The sequence below is a fragment of the Prionailurus viverrinus genome, chromosome B2 (assembly GCF_022837055.1).
Source record: "Prionailurus viverrinus isolate Anna chromosome B2, UM_Priviv_1.0, whole genome shotgun sequence".
In the NCBI taxonomy this organism is placed as follows: domain Eukaryota; kingdom Metazoa; phylum Chordata; class Mammalia; order Carnivora; family Felidae; genus Prionailurus; species Prionailurus viverrinus.
The window spans coordinates 73,791,576-73,809,485 of NC_062565.1; the positions used below are offsets into that span (position 1 = coordinate 73,791,576).

At 35.5% G+C, this 17,910-nt stretch overlaps 1 protein-coding gene across 1 annotated transcript in view; it reads left to right on the top strand.

Annotated features, from left to right (window-relative positions):
- LOC125166462 (uncharacterized) overlaps window positions 1-17,910 on the top strand; it is a 199,856-nt gene that overhangs the window by 163,050 nt on the left and 18,896 nt on the right. The window lies entirely within an intron of this gene.

Sequence of the window (17,910 nt, forward strand, 5' to 3'; positions counted from 1 at the left end):
CAGTATAAATTGCTTAAACTTCCTTATTAAAAAATAATAATCTCAAAGTGAGTTAAAAATATAAATCCAAATTTTTAGAAGATGGTCATCAACAATGTTTATTTAAGGTGAAAGGATAGTAATTAATGCATCGGTGAAGGGCAGATAATAAGCAAGTAACATTTGCAATATTGGAATGAGAAAAATTAGAATTCAAGGCAAAACAAAATAAAAACATATGACAAAGAAGTACATTTTATAGTAATAAAGTAATGATTTGTAAGAAAGAGAATAGTCACAAAACTCTACAAGTTGAATAGTAAAGAATCAAAATACATAAATCAGAACTATTAGAGATTCAAGGAGAAATTAACAGAAATATAATATATTTATATACAATATATACAATATATTTACACTAGTAACCAGGTGTATATATATAAATATACATATACATATATATACATATATATACACACATATGTATATACATATATATACATATAAATATATTGTATATAAGTATATATACAATATATTTATTGTAATAGTGGAACTTATGACTCAGTCTTTGACTGTTCAAGTAAACAAACAACAATAACAATAAGAAACCAAAAATAAAGACGATTTGGATAAATTTATTATATTGTACACCTGAAACTAATACCACTGTATGTTAACTAACTGGAATTAAAATAAAAACTTAAAAAAATTAAAGGATGAGTAAGTAGATATATATCAAACTCTGGCCAAAATAAAGAGCATCCTTTTTCAAGCACCCATTTAAAACATAAAAAATACCACTGTTCTCAAAAATGTAACTTCTGAAAAAGTGTATACACTGTATACAATCTGATCACAAAGTAGTAACACTAGACATTACTAACAAAGTATAAACAAATAGAATGAAATGGGTTGGAATTGTTTTTTTTTTTTTAATGTTTATTTATTTTTGAGAGAGACAGAGCTTGAGCGGGGGAGGGGCAGAGAGAGGGAGACACAGAATCTGAAGCAGGTTCCAGGCTCCGAGCTGTCAGCACAGAGCCCAATGTGGGGCTCAAACCCACGTAGGGTGAGATCATGACCTGAGCCGAAGTCGGACACCCAAACGACTCAGCCTGGAGTTTTTTATATAAATAAAAACAACTTGACAACTCATATGAAATAAGGAATTTAAACACTGTTTACCAATTACATCCAAATTGTTGGCAGAGTCCTATCTAAGACTTTAAATGTTTTAATTATTAACAAATTATTTTAAGCATAAAGATAAATTTTTAATCCTGAATTTGTGCCTCAAGTGGCAATTGCACAAACCTAGAAAGGGGGTTTTCATGACCACAAAGTCAGTAAAAACCCTCACTAATAATGGACAAAGAAAGGAACCAGTGCCATCTTGAGCTATGTTAATACTCATTAAAGGACCAGATAAATACCAGAGATGATCCCCATTCTACTATGTACAGCATCAGCCTGCGTTCCTCTTCCATGTCCCACTTCAGGGATAGAAGACATTATGTGGCTCAAATGGAAGGAGAAATAGGAAGAAATACTAAAAATATTGGGAAGAGTAATGCTCTGACTTTCTACTCAGTTTACCTGAATAAATCTCTCACTTTCCTTTTGCTCCCCAACTTTCAGGAATAATATAGCATAAGATATGGTAATATGAGGGGAAGATGATGGCCATATTGTCCAAAAGTATAAGGATATTAACAATGCTTTCTTCATCTCTTCCATTTCTCTAAAGGGTGGTGCTTTTATAGAGATGTGCATTTGCGGTTGGGGGAGTCCTTTTTATTAAGAAGCATTGTTGACTTGAGACAGAAAGGACCATCAGGATAGAAACCTAGGGAGGAATACAAGGAAAACCTGGTTACTGGTGAAACCTCTTATATCTGTTTTTTAAAAGTGAGAGGGAAAAGGTGTGCTTAAGTTCCCTTCTAACTAGTTTATACTAGTAGGAAAGTTAGGAAAAGATTCAGGATAGAAGCATGATCAAAGAAGGAAAGAAGTGCATCTGGCTGAGATGAACTTGAGCTGCATTTTCTGGGTTCTTTGAACTCTGTAGCTAGGATGATAGACAGATGCAGAGGATAACATCAAGTCATTGGTCAGTTCATGTCTAAGAAATGTGTTCGGGGTGGGTGTTAAATAGAGAATGTAATAAACCAGAGAACTTCCAGAAGAGAGGGGCTATGGATGATAAAGCATCTGAAAACCACATTCTATGAGCTAAAGTTGTTTAACCTGAAAAAATATGATTTAGATCAGGGGATTTTGTGTATATAAGTTTATAAGAGGCTTCTAGGTCTCTACGGTTTCAAAAGGGTAAAGCAAAGGGGGAAATGGTGCAAATTATAGGGTGACCACGTATGTTTCCAAATTGAGAACATTAAAGCAATTCCAAGATGAAAGTGCTGCCTTTTGGAGCTAATGAGGGCCCATCATTGGATGTATCTAAACAGACAGTAGAAAAGATTATCTTATAAAGTCATGTCATTCCTTCCTTCATTTATTCATTTTATGGAGCATCTGGTGTGGGCTAAGCCTGTGCCAGTTGCTGGGGAAGAATAAGAAGAATAAAGCATGGTCTGGCAAACAAAGAACTCTCATCAGGAGGATACTGATACAGTTTAAGAAGGGTGATGGGAAGGAAGCCAGCAGATGGGGAATGCATGTGGACTGGCAGGACTTGACTAAGAGATAATTCTAGGGGAAGGGGCACAGAAAGAAAGCACCCAGCCTCAGAACCAGAATCAGCTCACCCACCCCTCTCTCTGCAGTATAGCAACTGCACAGGCAGTCCCTGAGGGGTCAAATCTCTGCCAGAAAAGGAGCTCCCAAGGTCCAGAAGAGTGTTTCTGAAAGTGGTAAACTTACAGGCCTAGAATCTTAATTGAGGTTTCCTTCTGGGCCCCAGTAGTGTCAATATATAAATAACCAACTTAGGCATTGAAATGCTGATTGGCCTTATAAAAAGTTGAAAATGATACATACATTTGTAAGTGTAATCTCCACTAGATGCTTCTAGTTTACACTCACCAAAATGCCTGGCTGCAATCCCAATAATAACTGCATGGGAAAACAAAGCCCAAATTGATTCTTGACCTTGGAGTAGCATAAGGAAGGTACCCTGACTGTGTCAGCATCAGTCTCATGAAAATAACTGTGGGAATGTAGAGAGGAAAAAGAAAAAAAAAAAAAAAAAGTGGGCAGAGTGATAAAGGAAGATAAGATTAAGTACATATAACCAGCATCTACCTTGAGTCAGTATATCAAAACTGTTTTTCATTAATAGCATTTTCTAGTCAGATGTTACCCTCAGGGTAAAATGGGAAGATCAACAATGTGTGTAGATGAAGTTAAGCACCACTGAGTGAGGGCACTTCAGCACTCTGAGTACGTGCTGTCTCTTCCTCTTCTAACTACTTCTCTTGATAGATGATAGATAGATAGATAGATAGATAGATAGATAGATAGATAATAAATAGCAAAAAGTAGGTAGGTAGGTAGATAATAGATATATAGATGATAGATGGGCAGCTGGGTAAGTAGATGTTAAATATAGATAGATACATAAGATTTTGTGATATCACACTTTTACACAACTTCTTTGGTCACTATTAAAATGCATATTCATTGAAAAATAACATATTATTCTGTCAGACATTGATGCTCTCTAGGACTAGAAGTGCAAATGCAGTGTCACTGCACTCCAAATCTTGACTTGAAAGATTGTGAAAGGAAATGAGAATCTTTTTAAACCAATGAACATGATATTGGCCACATTGTAGGTGCTCAGTGACAGCTAGTTTCCTCTTTCCACATCCTTACCTCTTGTACTTGCTTCTCCCCTAAATAAGGTAAAGGAATCACATTGCTGGAGTCATGCTCATTCTCCAACTAGGTGGTCCAGTCTTGGGGATTATGACAAGGACAAACTCCTCATGTGCCTCTATTCTTTAGAATAACATATTATCCTGCCACCTGTACTACCCTCTCCTCTCGATAGGTCCTCAAAATAAAGTTGATTATCTCTGTTTCTTCTTCTTCTTCCAGAGGAAATGAGATTTCAAGTTTTAGTTTCTTTTCCATTTAACTCAATTTCATCAAATTCAACTCAAAAATATTTTGTGTCTTTTAAATACTACATGCTATGCTGGGCATAGCTACCTGAGGTTACAAAATGTACAAACATGGAGTTACTGGACACCTAATAATTCTGAGAGACTCAAGCCAATCTAAGTATGGTTGGGGGGCTTCTCATATATGGGTTTCACTGCTCTCCTCACTTTTAACCTGAGGTTAAGGGGAGCGCTGTGAATCACCCTTCACTCATAGACATTACAGAGTCCTGGACATGTACAGCACACTTTTTTCATTTTATCACAATTCTATATTTGAATGAAACAGCAACATTGCTGCCTTTGGAGCCCAGATTAACCTAATTTGTTAATAAGGCCATGACTAAGTTTATCTGATATCCAGGATTTGGCAATGGAGACATTAAAAGGTGTGTGCTTCTTTTCCTGTAAGTATAGGGTGTGGCTAAAGCAATAAAACTGCTTTATTTCCAACTTTGACAAATTGGTTCATGTCTACAAAATTACCAGCTCAAGGAAAACTCTTGCCATTCAGGCATTTTCCACTTATCCCTAACATGTTTTGATCAATCCTTCACTATACCTCTCTCCTTTCTAAATGGCTTAAAACAATGACAGTGTGATTAGGAGAGAGATGCAAGACATGTTACCTATGGTAGTTCCAGAGCTTTCAAAACTATAAAGGATGTGTATATCTAAATCCAATCTTCAGAGAAGGTAAGAGGTGATTGGTGCACAAGCAGGTGGACTTGATCTTCATGTGATCACAAGCTTCTCTCACATCACCTTAGGTTCTTAGCCTCTCCTTCTTGCAGAGCATTTTTTGAGGAAGTCGATACAACACTGATGTCCTGTCTCCAGAGTGGCAGACACATCTGTGCCTCTTAAGGGAAAATTACCTTATTAAGTCAAAGATTTTAACTCCTAATACCTAACACTTACTGAATCTGTACCATGTTTCTGGCACCATGCTCAGCACTTTACATGAATTATCTTAGAGAGGATAGATAATATTACTCTGTCTACTTTATAGATGATAAAACTAGGGTTTAGAAAGTCACTGAAGCAATACTAACAGTAAAAGGCAGAGCAGGGATCTGACCAGACCTCAGTAACCGAGCCATACTCTTAATTGCTATGCTGGATTTCCATGAGAAGAAGAAACTCTAAAGTCAGAATAGCCTGGCCACTCTGTTCCCATGTGCAACCAATCTCTCTTCTCTTGCCATAAGCCAGATTTTATTGATCAAGCAGAATATAATGTACTCACATCCTTACACATACACTTTTCACATATAGAGTCTTCATGAATATATACAGAAAGTAGAGATATTTACTAACAGCCTTATCTTTGAAAAATAATGAACATCAGTCTACAGGGATAGTGAAATGATAAGATGATTATCAGTTTCTGGTAATTTGAAGAATTCTGGTAAATCTTTTCTCCCTTCACAGAATATTCCACATACTGTTGGATGTTGGAAAGCATATTGTATGAGGTTCTTTCTTTTGGTGAACATTGCCCATTTTGTGATATCCCTCCTATAAAATGCAAATACTGCTGGAAGAGTAAGATATTAAGTCATGAACAACTTTGCATAAATAATTTTATTATAACCATCATTCCCTATGATCCAGAGAAGATATTAAGGGTGCCTGAATGCAAAGTGGGCCTCAGGAGGAAAAAAAAAGACAGAGAGACAAAAAATATAGTAGGTATGTAGGATCCGTCTCAGAACCAGTGAACAAGTTGGCAGATTAACCAACACATGGTGGTGATGGTATATCTTTTATTTTAGGGGGAGCTAGATGTTTCTGTTTCCTAACACAGCAGTAACTTTCTTAATGTGATTGTGATATCTAAGTTATTTCCAAATGTTGTTTGTGACCTCTGGGCATTCTCAGCATTCTCAGCATTCTCTGATTCTATGCCTAGTGATTACCCTTATTGTAAAACACTCCAGGATATTTTCCAAAATTTTGTAGCGAATAAAAAAGATAGACCTGGGATCCCACTTCTGGGAAAATGGAGTAGACATGTCTTTCTCTATTCTTCCCACTAAGTGTAACTAAAATCCATTGATATTATATATAAAGCAAACATAAATAGACTTTGAAAGATAGAAGAAGGCAGTCTGCCTATGGAAATCAAGATCCAAGGAACAATACAGCAGTAAGTTATCTGGATTTTCTTTGTTTTATATATCCCAGACTAAAAGCTGAAAAAGTCAGAAACCCAGAAATACTAATGAGTAAGGATTAAAAAAAAGTCCACAGAAAGGAAATAGAAGGTATAAGAAAATGTAAATTTTAGAAATTAAAAATATAACAACTGAAATAGAAAGCTCAGGAGATGGGCCTAGGAGAAAAATAGAGGGGAAAGAAGAAAGAATCAATGAACCATATGACAGAACAATAGAAATTAGCCAGTATGAAAAAAGGAGGAAGAAAGAAAGAAAGAAAGAAAGAAAGAGGCCAATATGAATAACCAGCCCAGAGAAAATTCACTGAAAAGAAGGAGGAAGAGGAGGAGGAGGAGGAAGAGAAGAAGAATGAGAAGAAAAAGAAAATACTTGAGGGCCTGTGAGACTATAACAAAATACTAACATTTTTGTCATTAAAGGGGAAGAGAAAGAGAGTGGTGCTGAAAACATACTTGAAGTAATAATGGTTGACAATCTTCCAAACTTGATAAGAGACATAAAGTAACATATTCAAGAAGCTTAGCAAACTATAAATAGAATAAAGCCAAAGAGATCCACTCCGAGATACATCATAGTTAACTTGAAATGACACATTTTAAAAGTGCTGAAAGAAAATAACTGTCAACCCTGAATCCTATACCCAAGAAAAATATCCTTCAGGAATGAAGGAGAAATCAAAACATTCTCAGATGAAGGAAAACAGTTTGTTATTAGCAGACCTACCCTAAAAGTATAGCTAAGTAAAGTCGTCTGAGAAGAAAGGAAATAAAAAGAATCTTGGAACATCAAGGAAGATGAAACTGTACAACAAGCAGAAACATGGGTTTCAAAATACACCTTTATTCTCCTTTGGAATTCTCTAAATTAGTTTGATGGCTGAAGCAAAAGTTTTCACACTGTATTTTGCACTTCTAAATAAATGTAAAGGAAACATGTAAGACAATTATATTATAAATGTGATAGTATAAAGGGATGTAATGGGAGATAGGGTTTCTATACTTCACCCAAACTGGTAAAATGACATCAGTAAACCATTATGTTATGCATATATAATAGAATATCTAATCATATGAAAAGCTTTTTTTAAAGTTACATGAAGAGATACATTAAAAATACTCTAGAGAAATAAAAAAATGGAATTCTAAAAAATATTCAAGTAACCTTCAGGAAGGTAGGGAACAAAAACACAGAAATGAAAAACCGAGAAAACAAACCAAAAACAAAAAGTAAAATGGCAGACTTAGGTCCTAACTTATCAATAATTGTATTAAATATAAATATACCAATTAAAAGACTGAAGAAACCAAATTCATAATTTAAAACTCCCCAAGAAAGAAATCCCCACACCTGGATGTTTTCACTGGAGAATTTTACCAACTATATAAGTAAGAAGTAAGGCCAATTCTACAAAATCTCTTGCAGAAAATAGAAGAGAAGGGAACACTTCCCAACTCATTTTACAAAACTAATGTTACCTTGATGCCAAAAACCATATAAAAACATTACAAAAAGAGAAAACAACAATATATTCTACCACATTAAGAGGCCAAAGAAGAAAAATCACAGGATCATATCAATTGATATAGCAAATTAGACAAAATTTAAAACTTATTCATGTTAAAAACTCTTATAAAAATAGAAATAGAGAAGAGTTTCCTTGGCTTGATAAAAAGCATCTAAGAAAACCCTATAGCTAATATTATACTTAATGGTTAAAGATTAAATAGTTTCCCCCTAATATCAGGAACAAGGCAAGGATGTCCCCTCTTATTACTTTTATTCAACATAGTGCTTGAAGTTCTAGTCAATACAATAAGGCAAAAAGAGGAAATTAAAAGCATACATTTCAGGAATGAAGAAATCAAACTGTCCCTATTTGCAGATGACATCATGATCTACATAGAAAATTTCAAGTAATCTACAAAAAGACTGCAAGACCTACTGAGTCCACCCAGGTCACAGGATATAAAGCAAATATACAAAAGTCTATTTTATTTCTATACTGGCAGAAAGCACACAGACACCTAAATTAAAAACACAGTAAAATTTACAATTGCTCAAAATATGATATACTCAGGTATAAATCTAGCAATATATGTATAGGATTTATACTGAAAACTACACAATGCTGATGAAAGAAATCAAAGGTTTAAATAAATAGGGAGACATACTATAATTAAGACATAATTAAGATGTTAATTCTTCCCAAAATTGATATGTAAGCTTAATATCATTTTTAGCAAAATCCTAAAAACAATATTTGTAGATATAAGCAAAAGTATTCTAAAATTTGTGTCGTAAAAATTTTTCAAAATAAAAAAGAATAAAGTGAGAGGAGCCAACCTACCTGATTTCAAGACTTATTACATAGTAAACACAGAAATAAACCCACACAAATATGGTAAGTCGATTTTTTACAAAGCTACAAAAACAATTCAATGGAGGAAAGATAGTTTTCCTAGCAAATGGTATTAAAGCAATTAAACATCCGTAGGCAGAGAGAGAAAAAGGAGGAGGAGAAGAAGAGGAGGAAGAAGGGGAGGAGGACAAGGAAAAGGAAGGGGGGAAAGCAGGATGAGGGAAAGGAGGAGGAAGGGGAGGAGGGAAAGGAAAAGAAAGAACTTAGTCTTTTGTCTTATACCTTATACAATAAATAAATAAATAAATAAATAAATAAATAAATAAATAAATAAATAAATAAAATGAGATCACAGGCTTAAATCTAAAACAGAAAACTGTAACATTTTTAGAAAAGACATAGAAAATCTTTAAGATCTAAGCCTAGGCAGAGTTCTTAGACTTGACACCACACACACAATCTATAAAAAGAAGCTGCTAAACTGTACTTCATCAAAATTAAAAACTTTTAATCCATACAAGACTCTGTTAAGAGGATGAAAAGACAAAGCTACAGACTGGGAGGAAATATGTGCAAACCACATACCTGACAAAGGACTGATATCTAGAATATATAAAAACTCTCCAAACACAGCAACAACAACATTAAAATCCTGTTAGAAAACAGACAAAAGACATGAAAAGATATTTTATGGAGGAGAATACACAAATGGCAAATAATAAGTACAAGAAAAATGTTCAGTATCATCAACCATTTGGGCAATACAATTTGAAACTATAATAAGACATCACTATGTATCTATGAGAATGGCTCAAATAAAAAAAAAATAGGATAAAGAATGCTGGCAAGGATGAAGAGGAACTGGATCTCTTGTATATTGCTGTTGGGAATGTAAAATGCTACAGCCACTCTGCAAAAACAGTTTGGAGGTTTTTAAAAGTAAACATGCAACGATCATGTGGCCCAGCAACTATACTGCTGGATACATTTTTCCCCAGAGAAAAAAAGACACATTTATATAAAAACCTGAACACAAACTGAACACAAATTTTTGTAGCAGCTTTGTTCACAACAGACTCAAACTGGAAACAACCCAGATGTTCAAAAGGTGAATGGCTAAACGAACACCATACCATGAAATACCTAGCAATAAAACAAACTATGGCTATATAGAATGATTTGGATGAATCTCCAGAAAACTATGCTATGTGGAAAAAGCCAGTCAGAAAAAAATAATATACTACATGATAACATTTTTATAACATTCTTGAAATGACAAATTATGGAAATGGAAGACAGATTAGTGGTTCCAGGGGTTAAGAAAGGGATGGGGGCAGTGAGATGTAGATGTGGCTGTAAAGGGCAATATGAGAAATCTTGTGGTAATGGAATGTTTTATTTTATTTTTTACTTTTTGTAATGTTTCATATCTTGACCGTATCAATGTCAACATCCTGGTTGTGATATTGTACTCTAGTTCTGCACTTACCATTGGGGAAAACTGGGAAATGGGTCCATGAATATCTATGTATTCTTTCTTACAATTACATGTGAATCTACAGTTTTCTCAAAACAACCCCCCCAAAAAAAGCTAATCAAAAATATAATACCCTGAAGCCTCCAAAATATAATATACACAGGTTATTTGAAAAATATACATTTTGAGATATACCAATATGCTATTTGGTATCTTCTACCAGATGTTTAGAAACTGAAATTTTTAATCACAGAGATTAAATAATCTATGTTAATTTAAAAAAAGAGAGAAAGAGAGACGGGGGGCACCTGTGTGGCTCAGTGAGTTAAGCATCTCACTCTTGATTTCTGCTCAGGTTACAATCTCAAGGTTTCTGAGTTTGAGCCCTTTGTAGAGCTCTGCACTGTCAGTGCCTGCTCGAGATTCTCTCTCTCACCCTCTCTTTCTGTCTCTCAAAATAAATACATAAACTTACTTAAATGAGAGAGAGAGACCTGGAAGAGGAATGGCAAACATTATTGAACTCAGAGATATTCTTGATGCAAAAGAGGATTATAGTGAAAAAGCAATGTCTGTCATGGCCCTTGGAGGTGGGGAGATCTGTAGTCTTTGGGCCATGTAAATTGCCTTCCCTGATGTGGAGTTTGGAGTTTTAAGCTAAAGGTTTTATTAGTAGAATCTCTGACAGCTCGGGAGCTCCAAAGACTAGAACTTTCCAAAACAGCAGTCATTTTAGCATCACTCAAAACCTAGAGTTTAAAAGTGTCTAAATCCCCTGGGCTGTCAGTCTGGCTGTGCCTAGTAAAATCCCTGAGCTACAGAGTTGGCTGTATAGCTGATGTTCCACAGTGATCATTTGCTGGCCCACAAATACATTATGCAGTTCATTGCTCAGGAAAATTTTCTCTTTGTTTGAGTTACAGGGATTAAAAGCATTACAGTTTAATCCTTTTGATGCATCCAGGCCATTTTGAAATTGAATGTTTTTCTATTAACTCTCCTACGGGGAACCAATTCACTGCCACTGTAACAACAGAGCCCAACAATCCTGATTAATTACAGAATTTCTGCCCTTCTTCCTCCATGAGTCTATCTAAAATGTTTAATAACAAAAGCACTTAAATAATTCTATGGGCTTAATCAATATTTCATATAATTTGGAATAAGAAACCTCAAAGTCTTTCAATAAAAATAGTAGGAGAGAGAGATAAGGGCTAGTAGACTGAAGAAACTGGCATTTAAGAATTCATATGCATTAAAGGCTCAAGCCATGTCAACTTGCACCCAAAAATGAATCCATGTTAGAAAATCAGCATAGACTTGGTTTATTACAATTATTGAAGTGAAGAACATGAGTTAATAAATTAAATTATACATTCAATTCAGAAGCTGTAATGCTGCTGTCAGATTTATAACTTTCAATTTATAAAGACCAAGGCATAATAAACTGTTAGGGAGGGAGATTGTCTGCTCATCAGATCTGCATTCAGAAAGATGGGTTAGACTGAACATTCTCCATATGGGGACCACAAGATGAATAAAGAATTTGACTTTGCTTTCCTTTGTCGGCAGTGCCTGTGGAAAGAACTTTATCAGAAGGACATGCCTGATGTAGAAAAATGAATGTAATACTTCACTTTCTACACTACAGAAAATGGAAGAAATCGTAGGGGAAATTTTAAGCATTTCAAACACAGGCTAGCATATGTCAAAAAATAAATTTGCCCAGTGAATAATAAAAGAAAAAGTGGTGACTTCAAAAGATTTAGCATCATAGGAAGACCACAGCATGGAATGTGTTTCTGTGCTTAAAAATCAAAATTTGTACCAACTTAAAATTCACAATCACTTCAACATCATTTCTCACTGGCAACCTATTTGGCAAAACATTTCATACATCGACAAGGATAAGCTCTATACGTGACTATTATGGTATTATCTTACTTTCTTGAAAAGATAGGATTCATTTTCAGAGCCCTACTTACAGGCATATGCTAAAGAACAACAGCTATGCTGGGGAATCATTCATAGCTGCTTAAAGACAAAGCAGTATGTTGAACACATCATGAAATTATTATATGATGTGCATACACAGAGTCCTCAGAAATGAATTTAGCCAGTTGGCATGAGTGAAGTGAAATACACCTCTTTGAAATTTGAAAGATGAAGTTTAAGAGGTGTTATTTGTCAATCTCATAAGAAAATCATCATCTGCTTTTTCCCTAAATATTTTCCTGAAGTTGCACTCTTTCCTCAAGATCATGTGTGCATTCAAATATTATAAAATTCATTTCTTTACTTAGCAATTCATTTCTTTACTTTGATTCATTTGGGACACCACAGACTATCCATAGAATTTCCATTTTTATTCTCTAATAAGTATTTTCTTCCTCTTTTCCTTTTGTGTTTTCTGTTTACTTTATGTAATTTGAATTTAATCATTTTACCAGTATTATTGGGCTTCTATATTTGCATAAGGCATTATGCTAGATGCTGGAAAAGATATCCTCCCATTCAGTAGGTTGCTTTTTTGTTTTGTTGATGGTTTTGTTTGCTGTGCAAAAGCTTTTACCAAATAGGTGTAGTCGCTATAGTTTATTTTTGCTTTTGTTTCCCTTGCTTCAGGAGGCCAATCTAGAAAAATATTGTTATGGCCTATGTCAGAGAAGTCATTGCCTATGTTCTATTCTAGGATTTTTATGGTTTCAGTTCTCACATTTATTTCCCCCCCCCCCCCCCCCCCCCCGCGCCTCCAAGTTTTTATCTAAATTTCAACTAGTTAACATACAATGCAGTATTAGTTTCAGGGGTAGAGATTAGTCATTCATCACTTACATACAATACCTCGTGCCCATCACAAGTGCCCTCCTTAATACCTATTACCTATTTAACCCATACCCCCTCCCCACACTCTGATATGCAGCATATCTTTTTTCCATTGAGTATACTTTCCTGCTTTGTCAAAGGTTAATTTCCCATATAGTTGTGGATTCATTTTTGGGTTTTCTTTCCTGTTCCATTGAGCTATGTGTCTGTTTTTGCACCAATACCATACTGTCTTGATCACTACAGCTTTGTAATATAACTTGAAGTCCAGAATTGTAATGCCTCCAGCTTTTTCCTTTTCAGGATTGCTTTGGCTATTTGGGGTCTTTTGTGGTTTCATACAAATTTTAAGATTGTTCTGTGAAAAATATTGGTGGTATTTTGATAGGGATTACATTAAATGGGTAGATTGCTTTGGGTACTATTTGGGTACAAATATTTTAACAATATTTGTTCTTCCAATCCATGAGCATGAAATGTCTTTCCATTTCTTTGTGTCATCTTCAATTTATTTCATAAGTGTTCTATAGTTTTCAATGTACAGATTTTTTTACCTCTTTAGTTAAGTTTATTCCTAGGCATCTTACAGTTTTTAGTGTAATTGTCAATGGGTTCAATTCCTTGACTTCTCTTTCTACTGCTTCATTATTGTATAGAAATCGAACAAATTTCCTTTTTTTTTTGTAATTTTTTAAAATTTATTTTTGAGAGAGAGAGAGTGCAAGTGGGGAAGGGGCAGAGGAGGGGTGGACAGAAGATCAGAAGTGGGCTTTATACTGACAGGCTGACAGCAGCAAGCCAATGCGAGGCTCTACCTCACAAACTGCAAGATAATGACCTGAGCCAAAGTCAGGTGCTCAACCCACTGAGCCATCCAGGAACTCCACTAACAGATTTCTGTACATTGATTTTTATATCCTGTGATTTTACTGAATTCGTGTATCAGTTCTAGCTGTTTTTTTGTAGAATCTTTTGGGTTTTCTCTGTAGAGTATCATGTCTGCATATCACCATATGCAGATATAGTGAAAGTTTGACTTCTTTCTTGACTATTTGGATGCCTTTTATTTCTTTCTGTTGTCTGATTGCTGAGGCTAGGGTGTCCAGTAATGTTAAATAACAGTGTTGAAAGTGGGCATCCATATCTTACTCCTTCCATGTCTCAAATTTAATTCTTTAATCCATTTTGAGTTTATTTTTGTGTATGATGTAAGAAAGTGGTCCAGTTTCATTCTTTTTCATGTAGCTGTCCAGTTTTCCCAGAACCATTTATTGAAAAGACTGTCTTTCTCCTTTTGTATATTCTTGTCTCCTCTTTCATAGGTTAATTGACCATATATGTGTGGGTTTATCTGGGATGTCTATTCTATTCCATTGATCTGTGTGTCTATTTCTGTGCCAGTACCATACTGTGGAGAACAAGAAACTCTCATACATGGTTTGTGAGAATATAAATTGGTACAGTCACTGTGGAAATCATATAGAGGTTTCTCAAAAAAATAAAAATAGAAATGCTGTATAATCAATAATTCCCTTACTGGGTATTTACCCCCCCTCAAAAAAAAAACCAAAAATACTAATTTGAAAAGATATAGATAGTCGTTTGTTTATTGCCTCATTATTGTTAACAGCCAAGATATGGAAGCAAATTAAGTATCCACCTGTAGGTGAATAAATAAAGAAGATGTGGTACACACACAAACACACACACACACACACACACACACTCACAAGAATATTACACAGTCTTAAAAAAGGATGAGATTATGCCACTTGCAACAACATGGATGGACCTAGAGGGTATTATAAGTGCAATAAGTCAGAATGAATAAGTCATGGGAATAAAAGGCATGGCATAGGGAATATAGTCAATGATATTGCAATAGCATTGTGTGGTGACAAATGGCAGCTATACTTGTGGTGAGCATAGCATAACATACAGAGAAGTTGAGTCACTATGTTGTACACTTGAAACTAATGTAATATTGTATTCAACTATAGTCAACTTTAAAAATTATTTTTAAAAAATGCAGAGTCAGAGGCCCCTCACCAGTCCTGTTGAATTAGAAGCTGCATTTTAAAACAACTCCCAGGTGATTAGCTTCCAATACAGTAATAGGATTGGACAAAGGTTTGATATTGAATGTGAATTGAGTTGCTAAAAATCAGCCTCAGAGCTCCACACAGTAGCATTGGCAGAGCAATCTTGGAAGAACTGCTCTATAGTCATTTTCTAGTGCTATATTTAGATTTTGAATCTTACCTGGTCTGAGGATAACTGAGCAATTGGATTGATAGGAATCCATTAAAATAAATAATTTAAAGACCTCAAGAAACCTCTCAAATTAAAAGATGTCCCAGTTCTGCTTGTAATTTTGTGTTATCAGATTTTTAAATGTAATTCAGAATTTTCCTGACATCACTAGCTTACAAGTAACAATAAGGTCAGATTTACTTTAATACTCAAATTACACAGATTTCTAGCTCCCTAGTGATTAGAGGAGCAATACCAATAAAGTTATCCACTAACCCAGCCTCTAACACATTACTTAAAAAAAAATTATTGTTGTAAAATACAGATAACATTAAATTTACCACTGTAACCAGTTTTGTTTTTTTTTTTTTTTTTTTTTTTTATTTTTTTTTATTTTTTTTTCTGAAATTTATTGACAAATTGGTTTCCATACAACACCCAGTGCTCATCCCAAAAGGTGCCCTCCTCAATACCCATCACCCACCCTCTCCTCCCTCCCACCCCCCATCAACCCTCAGTTTGTTCTCAGTTTTTAACAGTCTCTTATGCTTTGGCTCTCTCCCATTCTAACCTCTTTTTTTTTTTTTCCTTCCCCTCCCCCATGGGTTCCTGTTAAGTTGTAACCAGTTTTTAAGAGTACAGTTCAGTGGCATTAAGTACATTCACATTGTTGTGAAATCATCACCACGATCTATTTCCAGAACTTTTTCCTCACTCCAAATAGAACTTCCATATAATAGTTAATAACATATAATAGTTAATAGTTAATAACTTCCATATAATAGTTATTAAACGGTAGTTCCCTGTTGCCTCTTCCCCCAGTCCCTGGCAACCACCATTCTGCTTTCTGTCTCTATGAATTTGACTATACTAAGTACTTCATGTAAGTGGACTCATGGAGTGTTTGTCCTTTTGTGACTGGCTCATTGTACTTAGTATAATGTCTTCAAGATTCATCCATGTTGTAGCATGTATCAAAATTCCATTCCTTCTTAGGGCTGAATAATATTCTATTATCTGTATAGGACACTTTTTGTTTATCCACTCATCTATTAATAGATAATGTGGGCTGTGTCCACCTTTTGACTATCGTGAGTAATACTGCTACTACAGCTTACTATTTTATTTTACTGAGTATAAAACTATCGAAAGCTACCTTTATCCTGCTGTTAAGCTGAGCAAGTTAGGCACATTTCATGGAAGCTGTCACCACAAACGTAATGGAGCCCTTGAGGGAAATACATCCCATTCCACTCAATTGTTGCTAAAGTTCAGCATGACTGCCAAAACCGAGACATTCCACTGCAAGTTCTAGCTACCACTGCTCTGATATTTCTTCCAAACACAGAATTTCTAGTGGGAAGGAGAAGACACCTTCCTCCAGCATTAAACTTATACTCAAAACTGATGGGTGCCATGTGTACAGTACTGTCAGCCATTTCTTGTCATTCAGAGTCAGGCAATTCCCCCAAAGCACTCCTTGGGTAGGTTAGAGGTTATCCCAGTGCTAGTCAGAATATTCCAGAATCAGTTCTCCATACCAACAACCCATGGCCTAGGGTGCAATGTAATAACCCAATATGTATCCCTTTTCCTTCAGTTTCCCTGGACTATATCTTGATAACTTTAATTTCCGAGAATCTCATTAGTCTTGCCATCTCACCTCCATGAAGATTAGTGCCAGTCCCTTGGATGTGTTTTTAAAACTTTGAATCACAAAGTGAAAGAACTGAGATCTGAAGTGTTTTCATTCCATGACCCCTCTTTGTTGCAAACTCTTTTTGGGAATGTGTACCTTATTAAAACCCCCAAGATCTATAAACCACTGGGTTTCATGGAGGGGCATGAGGACTCCATCCTTCTACAAAACTGGAGCCAGCCTTGGCTCAGTAAAGAAGTCCCATTGTATTCTCTTCAGAACAGAAGAGAATCTCTATGAAACTAAAAGATGCCATAAAAAATGGTTCTTCCCAGACCAAGGGAATCCACCCAAAGGAGAACGGACAGCTCGTCTTCAAGACAAATTTTCTAGTGGTGTATATATGCTATCATGTGACACAGACGTGATGGTTTGTAGAGACTGATCACTCCAGTTCTGCAAGGAACATATAAACTTTTGGTGCCTGCATGCCTTGAGGCACCCTGATGGACCAGTACACAGATTGCAGTGTCTGGAGCAAGTGTGCAGGAGGAGGTAGTGTGTCTGACAGAGGAGAGTGGCACTGGTGTGACTCAGAGTGGTTTCAAAGCCTGTACAGGTTCTGGTGCTCACAAAGATGCTGATGCCAACTTATGGAAGCATCATGTTTAGAAAAAGCAGACTGTGGGTAGCAATTGCATACAGCTTTGCTAGTCATGGCCTTTGCCAAAAGGGACTGGAACTGAAGAGCAAAAAATGGCACATGCTATGGTATGTCATAGGGTCTGTGCCTGAGTACGTGTGGCACTCCTGGGGACGCTGTCAATGAGAGTGAGATGAAATTCTGACTCACACTGTCAAAGGGCTCCCATTACTTTTAGCCTGGATTTCCTTGGACTTAGGAGGCACATGGCTCCTTGAATTAGGCACATATAGGCAAATTTGAGTGTTTCTTTAAGATAACCAGATGATCAAGTTTTCATGTCTCTTACCTCATTTCCTAGACAGGATTCTTTTTTTTTTTTTACCATACTATTTGTTTCTAATAGTGTCTTTTATGTTTCTAA